Source organism: Pseudochaenichthys georgianus, chromosome 6 (genome assembly GCF_902827115.2).
Source record: "Pseudochaenichthys georgianus chromosome 6, fPseGeo1.2, whole genome shotgun sequence".
NCBI classification, from domain to species: Eukaryota; Metazoa; Chordata; class Actinopteri; order Perciformes; family Channichthyidae; genus Pseudochaenichthys; species Pseudochaenichthys georgianus.
Window position 1 is genome coordinate 43485543 of NC_047508.1, and position 10407 is coordinate 43495949.

The 10407-nt window shown below is 39.9% G+C and overlaps 1 long non-coding RNA gene across 1 annotated transcript; it reads right to left on the reverse strand.

Annotated features, from left to right (window-relative positions):
- Positions 1 to 447: 447 nt before the first annotated feature.
- Positions 448 to 6794, reverse strand: LOC117448390 (uncharacterized). The gene is made up of 3 exons (XR_004552328.1): positions 6734 to 6794; positions 3720 to 3787; positions 448 to 533 (listed from the first exon to the last, which is right to left on the reverse strand). It is a non-coding gene; the product is annotated as an uncharacterized lncRNA (long non-coding RNA).
- Between the last annotated feature and the right edge of the window lie 3613 nt (positions 6795 to 10407).

Genomic DNA, 10407 nt, shown 5'->3' on the forward strand with positions numbered 1-10407 from the left:
GTCATTTATATTTTCTCATACATACTTGCGGGTGAATAGTCTCTGCGTGGATTTTCACTTCTCATTATTGTTCTTGGTGTGGCCATAGGTGTTTCTGTCTCAGCTCTGGGAGGCGGGTCAGGAATCCCACTGGCATCGTTTTCAGCTGGATAAAAGACACAAAATAGGAATTAGGCCTGCCATCATGTTTTCTCATTACAAAGCTTGTTTTGCAAGACCACAATATTACAATTCGGATGATCTCAAATGTAGTGAGGATGTTGTGCTTTTATTTTCAACATTAAAAAGAAACATCGTTTTTACAACTCACAAATAAGTATACTTACATAAAGCTTTAACACTGGCAATCAGTTTTCTAGCGTCGATTGGCCTCATGACGTTTTTGAGATCTGCCTCGATGAGATATTTCAGGTCTTCCAGGGTGTCCACTCCCATTTGTTGAAGAGCCTCCAACACCAGCTCGTTTGTACTTGAGTTTGGCAGCACAGAGCTAATGAAGCCAGCTACAAGATCACCCTCTGCATCATCCATAACTCAAAACAGAATAAAAAAATTAAAAATAAGCCTGCAATACGGAGAGAGAACACCAAGAGGGGAGCATGTAACAACTACCAATAGTAATCCAACAACAGCTCTCTGTTTTGCTATGAACAGTAATAGAGTGCCACAGTTATCTAATGACAGTAAACGTAAATAGCAGTAACAATGATTAGTAACAGTAAATAGTATTATTTAAAAGTAGTAATAGTAAATGGTAATAGTAAAAAGTAGTAATAGTAAATCAACTGTTTTGCTCCATAGCAATCCAACAATAAATCCCCATACGTGTTTTTTACGATGGTATTCCAACAGAAGCTTTCCATTTATTACAACACATTAGGGAGTTGTTGACCTATTACAGACATATGATCTTAGCCCTGATTTCAAGCATTTAAGGACCTCCTGTGCCAAGTTCAACACACTCTAGTTTTCCATAGTCTGTAGGGTAACCATGCTTATATTACCTGATACAGCTCTTACAGGCGCAGCTCGCCATAAAAACACTCATTGTCATGTATCCCCCTTACTCTGTATCTACTATGCTGTGTTTGAGAGAAATGACTCTAGTTCCACAAAGAGCATAAGCAGGCAATGGATAGTAATCCAATAATAGCTCTCCATTTATGCACCTCATGCCCCCACTTGCTGTGTGAATCTCATATAGTCCCAAGTCTGGTAAATATGATGAACCATGAGGTGTTACAAGGAAGTACACATTCTTATTGTCCATTATTAACACGAGTTCTATTTGTGCAAACTCTGTTGGCATGCCAGGACCGATGCACAGAAAGAAGCTCTTTCTGTAAAGAGTGCCTTTCCACTGTATCTCAGTAGACACTACAAGATCACAGTCCCCAGGAAAGCTTGCTTCTACTGCACTGCGTACTGCATCACTGTACAACTCTGCATGGAAAGGGGTGGATTGCTTCACTTGCAAAGTAGGAGCAAAGACGGAACTTGAGCTTAGATAGGTTTGCAGAAGTTGGTGGCTATTTGCAAGTGTCTGGCACACATTTTTTGAAGTTTTGGGTTCTTCGCACACATCTTTTGAAGTAAGAATGCTTGCTTTCAAATCTCATTGTCCACAATCTTATGAGTGGGCCAAACTTGAGTATCAAAGCAGGATAGTGGACAATATAATGGTGCTTTGGTTTGAGTTTTTGATCAGGAAACATCTCTTTTCTTGTCTCTAGATACTCCACAATGAGAACATTGAGCAAAGCAACTTGAGAGAGAGATATTGTAGGGGCACATATTAATTCCACAATTTCTTTCAGTTGGACTGTCAGCTGCCATACCGGATCATCTGTGTCTGGGATCTTTTCACCTATTATAATAGGAAGAAGTCTCAGGAGAGACCAGTTCTCTGCTGCCTGGCCACCTATTTTAACTCCCTTTTCAACTACCACTGAGGGAGTAGAAGCAGCATCAGATCCCTGATAGCTAAACTGCGCGATTCTCCGGTTTAGCTGACTGTAGGTGAAGAATTTCTTAACTTTTACAAAGTACTTGATGTAAATAGCCAAGTCATATGCCACAATTCCTTCAAACACATCATGACCAATACACGGTGGGAGACCAGGCTGACAGACGTGAAAGTAGGTGAGGAAATTGAAAACAGAGTCAAATTTCAAACCTCTGCTTTCTGTCGGGTCACCACATTGTAGCTCTTCTACTGCCTCATTGTAGTTTTGCACTGTTCGAGGTGGGGCACCTTTCTGAAGATCTTCAAGCTCCCTTCTAGTTACAAGGCAATATCTACAGAAGTAAGTAGAGGTACTGAAATTCTCTGTGAAACCTCCGATACTGTGAGACCCCAAATTATCTCCAGCAATGCAAAGAATACTTGCCTTAACAACCTGCCCAGATATCACAAGCCCATTTGTCTCCAGGTCCTTGATATCTGACAGCATCGTGGAGAAAACTTTTTCCTGGCCAAAATATTTAAAATCTACCTCTCTACACAAAAGCAAAAGCTGTAAATGTTCAACCATGGAACGATACATCGGGTCAAAGTTGGCCAGTGTGAAGTAAACCCCAAGTACCTTGTATTTTTTTTTTGCTGACCCAAGAGGATTAACAATCTCAAAGGCATCTTGATACAGTATGATTTTTAGACGTATACCTGACTCCATGAACAGTGCATTACACTTGTATACAGAGCCATCTCTTACATCATTTAGAACATGTGCAGAAGTGTCATCTACCGACTTGGTACATTCTTGCCACACAATAGGGTCTTTAAGCAAAGTCTCCAAAGTCTTTTTTATGGGGATATACTGAGCAAATCGTTCCTTTTGATTTTCATCAGTGCCTAAACTAGCTTGAGGATGCACATAAGAGAAGTTTGTCTGAAAATATTGCCTTCTCAAATACTCAGTAGAGAGTGTACGGCTACAGGGTGCATGCAAACTAGTGTCAGTTAAACTTGTCAAGACATCTTTGATTTCTGACTGTGTCAAGTTGGTATTAGCTTGCAGGGCACCTTTCATTTGATTTCCTGTGTACTGGTGACACACACTATTGAGAGTGTTTACTTGTTCCACAATCATCTGAATAGTGGAGGAAGGTACAAGGTACTTAGCCTGCAACTTCATGTAAAACATACACACATTTCTCATATATAACCCTTTCATATCAGCAGGGTCCAGGGTATCCATAGGTTCGTCATGTTCAAAAACATCTGACTGTGAGCAACATCCGAGTAATTGCTAGGCAAAGAGTCAACAAAATGCGAAGCCGAAACTTGCACAGATGTAGCATTTTTATGTTTTCTAGAAACGTGTGTAGCAAAAGAGGACCTAATTGAAAAGGCTTTGCCACAACCTTTGAATGGACACTGCACTTCTTCTTTCTTTGAAACATGAGTCTTCAAATGATCTAAAAGATCTTTCAGATCAACGCATTGTTTCTGGCAATGACGATTTTCACATTTCAGCGGCCCATTTACTGTTTCACATAGTGAAACAGATGATTGTCTATGGTGGCGATAAATGTGACTTTTAAAAGAATTATATTTTGCAAACTTTAATTTGCACCCAACTATGCAACAGGCATATTGACCATGTGCTTCATTTTTGTGTAATTCTTGATGACTCACATATCCCTTCACTGTTAGGATAGCAAAGCCACATGTAGGACATGTGAAAGAATTGATCAAACTTGTCATATTGTCTTACTTTAGGATCTCTGGCTGCTTATTATTGCTGTTAGCCAACGTTGAAATTCCTTGTATAGCAGCAAACAGCTGAGGGAGAAAAGAGACAAGTTTGCATATGGTTAGTTACAAATAACTTAAATAACACAGCACCAGCTTTAAGCACAGTAATACCACTTTAACTGAGATTTGTATATATATATATATATATTAGGGCTGTCAGTCGATTAAAATAGTTAATCGCGATTAATCGCACATTTTTTACCTGTTCTAAATGTACCTTAGAGGGATCTTTTTCAAGTTTTTAATAGTCTTATCATCATATGAGTGGACAAATATGCTTTATGCAAATGTTTGTTTCATTTGAACAATGACAAATATTCTCATGAATATTCTCAACACAACAACCTCTGAACATTACAAATATTCACCTCAATTCAACCTGGAACCTCTCTCATACAATGTGTGTGTGTGTGTGTGTGTGTGTGTGTGTGTGTGTGTGTGTGTGTGTGTGTGTGTGTGTGTGTGTGTGTGTGTGTGTGTGTGTGTGTGTGTGTGTGTGTGTGTGTGTGTGTGTGTGTGTGTGTGTGTGTGTGTGTGTGTGTGCGTACTGTGATGGGTCGTTGGAGCTATGTGCAACTCAAGGCATATGCTCGAACAAGAGCTGCAATCATGTTGCGCACATCTGTGCTGAGTGTGCTGACTTCTAGTACAATGTCCCGCTCTCTGCTTCCTGCATCAAGTCAAGTGCTCGGCGCAGTTGTGGCAAAATGCCGCTCCTCTGTTTTCATTGAAACAGCTCTAATATCCGTTAGCGCAGCTTGCTAGCACCAGATGCTAACAACAACAACAATACACGTAAGGTGTGTGCGTTCTCGCTCGCGCCACACATACACCTCCCGATGGCCAGTCCGGGCCTGCCGGTGAGCGTGGAAGTGTGGTCTGCCACAAGCGGGAGGCAGGAGCGGGGCTGTCAGCATCAGCTTGTAGATGGTATTTTAAACTCGATGCGCTTTGAAACATACGTTAATCGCGTTAAAATAATTAGTGGCGTTAATATTTGTTTGCGTTAACGCCATTGACAGCCCTAATGATAATACTTTTCTACTTTTACTTGAGTAACATTTTGAATGCACGACTTTTACTTTAACAGAGTATTCCTGCACTCTGGTACTTCTACTCAAGTACACGATCTGAGTACTTCTACTTTTACTCCAGTACAAGATCTGAGTACTTCTACTTTTACTCCAGTACAAGATCTATCTGAGTACTTCTACTTTTAATCGAGTACAAGACCTATACTACACAGTAGGGCTGTGCAATTAATCGTATTTTAATCGCGATTACGATTATGGCTTGCGACGATTATGAAAACAGCATAATTGACAAAATACGATTATTTTGCTGGGTGCGCGTTCGCCCCTCCCTGAAAGCCCACTCGGCCACGTGGGAGTGACATGTGTTGTGAGTGTTCAGCGCGAGCGAAGATGTCAGAACAAGAGCAGCAACTCGTTAAAAAGAAGGGTAAAACTATTTCCAAGTACTTTGCCATGACATTTCACATCGCTAAAGATATGTGCCCAGTTAGCACTGTTAGCAACCAGGGCTTTAAGCAACTTGTCAACACGTTGGATAAGCGTTACGCGATGCCGTCTCGGTATTATTTCAGCAGGTCTGCGCTGCCTGCACTATATGACAAATGCCGTGGGGAAGTTGAGAGAGATGCGGCTTCAGCTGACTACTTTGCCACCACAACAGACCTGTGGTCTAGCCCAGGGGTGCGCAACCAGTCGATCGCGAGATGTGTCTAAAAATAGAACAACAATATTCTGTTTTATCGTTAATGTCCTGTAACATAATCTTCCTGTGCCAGAATAATGCACTTGAACGCATCAAAGCTTTGTGATTGGCCGGCGTCACCCCATGTGTCGGGGCGTGGCTGAGGGTCTTCAGTCCAGGTGGCTTGTCACCTGCCTGCGCTCATCTCTGAAACCAGACCATGTAAACAGGCTGGTGTTTCTTGCAAACAATCTTTAAGAGATGACATGAGCAGCCCTACCAGCATTTGCCATGGTGGCCTAAACATTTTTATTTGGTCTTAAATTGTAGTTCAACATGTATTTCCTGTTACTTCTGGACCATGACGGTTGGCCAACCTTCAACGTTTAACTGAGTGGAATATGTTGAATATGTTTTACCAAAATGTTGGCTATATGTTAAGGAGTTTTCAGTAGGTTGTGACAGTGCACTGCATCATTTTTGATTTAATTTATTTTAGTCTAATTTATTTTTATTTATCATATTAATATATGTTTAGTATGGTTTTGGAAGTGCGCTCCAACATATTTGTTGATCTTGTTTATTGGTAAAATATTATTTGTTTTAAAGTTCAATAAATGGTCAATGAATAATCGTCAAAATAATCGTGATATCAATTATTGACCCAAATAATCGTGATTATGATTTTTGCCATAATCGCACAGCCCTACTACACAGTGACAATGTATGCTAGTTAGCTACGTTTCAGTCCACATCACGCTCAAGCTTCATTATAATATATAACACAAAAGTAACACCATGCGTGTGTAACGGGTCACAACCATAAGTGACCTGTTAATTGATTAAATTACCAAGAAAATCTTTAATTTATAACTAATATTTATTTATACACATGTTTAACTCCGTTACACGTGGCGCATAACACCTCGTCGCCGCAGATTACTCCGGGTCCCAGACCCGCAGGTCTAGCAGGCCCCCCCCATAAACCAACAATATTTTTATTGCAGATCTACATGAATCACACAAACAATCTATTTTGGATTCAAAACGGCACGTTTGCATCCCTGTAAAGTACCGTAACGATACCCATCCATTGTCTAGCTAGCTCAGCTGCTACCTAGCTACCATAACGTTAGCTAACATTACTTACTTTGTTTTCGGTCGTTAATCAAAATGAACACCATAGCTAGGACTTTGACGTTTGCAATGTTTTGAGTTGTATGTTTTGTATCCGTTGATAAATAGTTTTAACGTTACCTCTCAAAATGCTGCTTCCTCTCCCGGCTGGCGATGTGCTGTGTATTCAGAGAGAGCCGCGTGGCATGTGGTTACTGCGTGGTCTGTGGCTTTGCGCATGCTCTGTGCGTACATTAGCGCATGGTCTCTGCCTGGTTTCTGCGTGCCTGGGTCACATCCATGGCCTGGGTGCAGCAGATCTCGTCTCTGATTGGCTGCAAATCGATTGCCCTGAAAATGCTTTGATGTAGATGTGTCGTTTGCTGGCTCCTCCGATCTTTGTATTATTTTAAGAATTCGTAACACCACACCATGAACATTCATTTAAAAGTAAAACAAATATGATGGCGGGCAAACTATTTACATTATAATTATAATTTGTTTGTTCTTTGGATTGTATGTTTTAGTCATGCACTGTAGGCTACTGCCTTCCTGATTGCTTTATTTTTGAGAAACCTATTCTGCACCTACCTTGGTTTTAAGAGAGTCCAATACCCTATGAGACTGTTCAGTCTCATAAAACATGCTCAATTAACTTATTGAAAACACAAGCTCACAATCAAGTCAGATGGGAGATCTACAGAAGCAAAGTGTGATAGACAAAGATGCATTACTGAGATTATTTTTTAAACAAACAGAAAATAAATCTTTGTTATTCCACGAGGCCGTTGTACCTACATTCACTTATTAATCCATAATGTAGGTACTTAACCTTCAACTACCTTCTGCCTGAAATCCCTGTGACATTGTTGTAACCAACAACATTATCACAATACATATTTAAGCTAAATGACTTTGATTGTAAAAGAATTGTAAAAGCTTGTAAAAGCTGTATTAGCTTCGTCAACATGCTTTGGTGAAGGCCTATTCTTTCAATATGATGGACTTGAATAGTTGGATATTATTAGACGTCTAAAAGGACAACATTTGATAGTTTGTTAGTAGAGTTGCTTTACTTTAATTGCAATGCTAATACCAATTTAGCATAGTGGTAGCACTAACTGCTAACAAGGTTTTGATACAGTATTCAGAGGCTGTAAGTGCCTGCTAGCATGTTCAATGTTTTGGGCTGAATTGTACTAGGCCTAGGGGAAGATGCTAATGTTATTTAACTTCTAGATCCTTTCATTTTTCACTTAAAGTGAAACTCAATAATTGTTTTGCATGCTCTCCGCCAATCACTCTGTTTTTTAAATATTGAGGTAAGTCACACATTTTAGAACATTGATACATTTCATAACAAACGCGGTGCAGTTGTAGCAATAGCTACGAGAATGCACTCTGTGTTAGCTGCACAAGGCACTTTGCATATAGCTTCACGTCTCTGATGATCTGAAAAGCTAAATGTCAGAAATGTACACAGCTTTTTCTTGTGTTGAAAGAGATTAGCAGCTCAATGTTACTTGGGTTGTGAACGCACAACAGTTGGTTGTGTGTTAGTTGAGTTGCTTTACTGTAATTGCAATGCTAATACCAATTTAGCAGGTAGCTAACTGCTAACAAGGTTTTGATTTTCAGAGTAGATTGGCTGTAAGTGCTTGCTAGCATGTTCAATGTGATGAGCTTATGCTAGGGTGATAAGGCCTAGGGGGAGATGCTAATGTTATTTAACTTCCAGATCCTTTCATTTTTCGCTTACGGTGAAACTCAATATGGTTTTTACATAGGCTACTGCATGTATATGCTCTGTGTGTTTGTGCATGTACATATCCTCCCTGTGTGTGTAATGTGTGTAAACACAACAGAGTGGGAAAAGACATTTCCCTCTGAGGGATGAATATATTATATCTCCTTCTTCTTCTTCTTCTTCTTAGAAATCATAAGTGAATGGCCACATTAGGTTTGCCTGCAGTGAATGCTAACACCTATGAGCTAGTATATAGATGTATCATGGCATAGCCAGATGTCTCTCATAACCCACAGTCTATGGCTGTTACTGGTGGGAATAGCATCATTTTATATCTGAATTGTGCTCGGAATTTGCACCCAACATGTTAATAACAGTTTTGTTTAACTCTATGGTTGTACACAGTTTTTATAACAATGACATTCACATATTTAACAATTAAATCTTCAAATTAATACAATTGTAGCAATAAAGTGAAAGTCAAAATGTGTTAAAATGTAGTTTTGTTGTTGTTGCTATAATAGGATAGTCAATACCTGTGTTTTTTCAGTTTATCAATGTAAAGTAGTGGTTAAACTAGAAAATGCATTTCTTGCAGAAAATGCGTGCGAATGCTGGAAACTGTGAACATTTACGGCTGAATTTAGCTGAAAATGCAGAAAAAGCTGAATATGTTATTAGCTGAATAGTAGCTGCTTTTAGCTAAAAAAAAATGCAGAAAAAGCTTAATATTTAAAAGAAAAGGTTTAAAAAAAGGTGTAAACAACTACGTGTATAGCCCCAATGTCCTGAAATAGCTGAATAATGTAATAGTTGAATGGTTTATAGCTGAAATTAGGCTGAAGGAGTTAGATATTAGCTGTAAGTAGTAGTGAATGAATGTGTACAAACACCTGTGTGTGGTGTAAACCCAGAGATCAAAGTTTAACATGATGACGACTTAAGACGATTTACCAAATGCAGAGAGAGAGAGAAAGAGAGAGAGAAATGCAGTGTGTGTGGTAGATAGCTGTTCAGTGTGAGAGAGAGAGAGAGAGAGAGAGAGGAGAGCGAGAGAGAGAGAGAGAGAGAGGAGAGAGAGAGAGAGAGAGAGAGAGAGTGTGTGTGTGTGTGTGTGTGTGTGTGTGTGTGTGTGGTGTGTGTGTGTGTGTGTGTGTGTGTGTCTGTGTGTGAGATATAGTGTGAGAGAGTGTGTGTGTGTGTGTGTGTGTGTGTGTGTATATGTGTGGTGTGTGTGTGTGTGTGTGTATGAGAGAGTGAGAGAGAGAGAGTGAGAGAGGGTGTATGTGTGTGTGTGTGTGTGTGTGTGTGTGTGTGTGTGTGTGTGTGTGTGTGTGGTCTATGTGTGTGAGAGATAGAGAGAGAGAATGTGTGTGTCTGTGTATGTGTGTGAGAGAGAGAGAGAGAGAATGTGTGTGTCTGTGTGTGTGTGAGAGAGAGAGAGAGCGAGAGCGAGAGAGAGAGTGTGCATGTATGTGAGAGAGAGTCTTTAAAAAGCTGAATATTTTAAAAAGTATAACATATTTTGAAAAGGTTGAACGTTTCCCATCATGTGTTGAAAAGGCTGAATAGTTTGATATCTGAATGGTTCCTGCAGCTGAAATTAGGCTGAAGGAGTTACATAAAGATATTACATGTAAGTAGTAGTGATTGAATGTTTACAAACACCTGTGTGTGTAAACCCAGAGATCAAAGGGTTCCATGGTGTCTGCTCTGATTGGATGATGTCACTCACGTGTGTGTGGCTCCAATCTTCCAACACCAACACCATGACAACCATCTGCAGCACTGAGTCCCATAAGAATGCATTGAGGAGTATATCTGACAATGTTGCCACCTGTTCAAAAACTATGGCTCCTATAAAAAAGAATGAGCAGACCGTGAGCATCAGGGAACCCCAATGAACTGATATATGTTGTTTTTTTTGGTTTTGTGTGTAAAATGTGGAGATGGGAGCAGTTTGTCTAAAGTGTACTTCTCCCTGCTGGGAAGAAACTTCCGGAACAATTTAACATGGCAATCAATTGGGAGCTAGCTGGACTTTTTCTCTCTTCATGCCCTCAAGAGG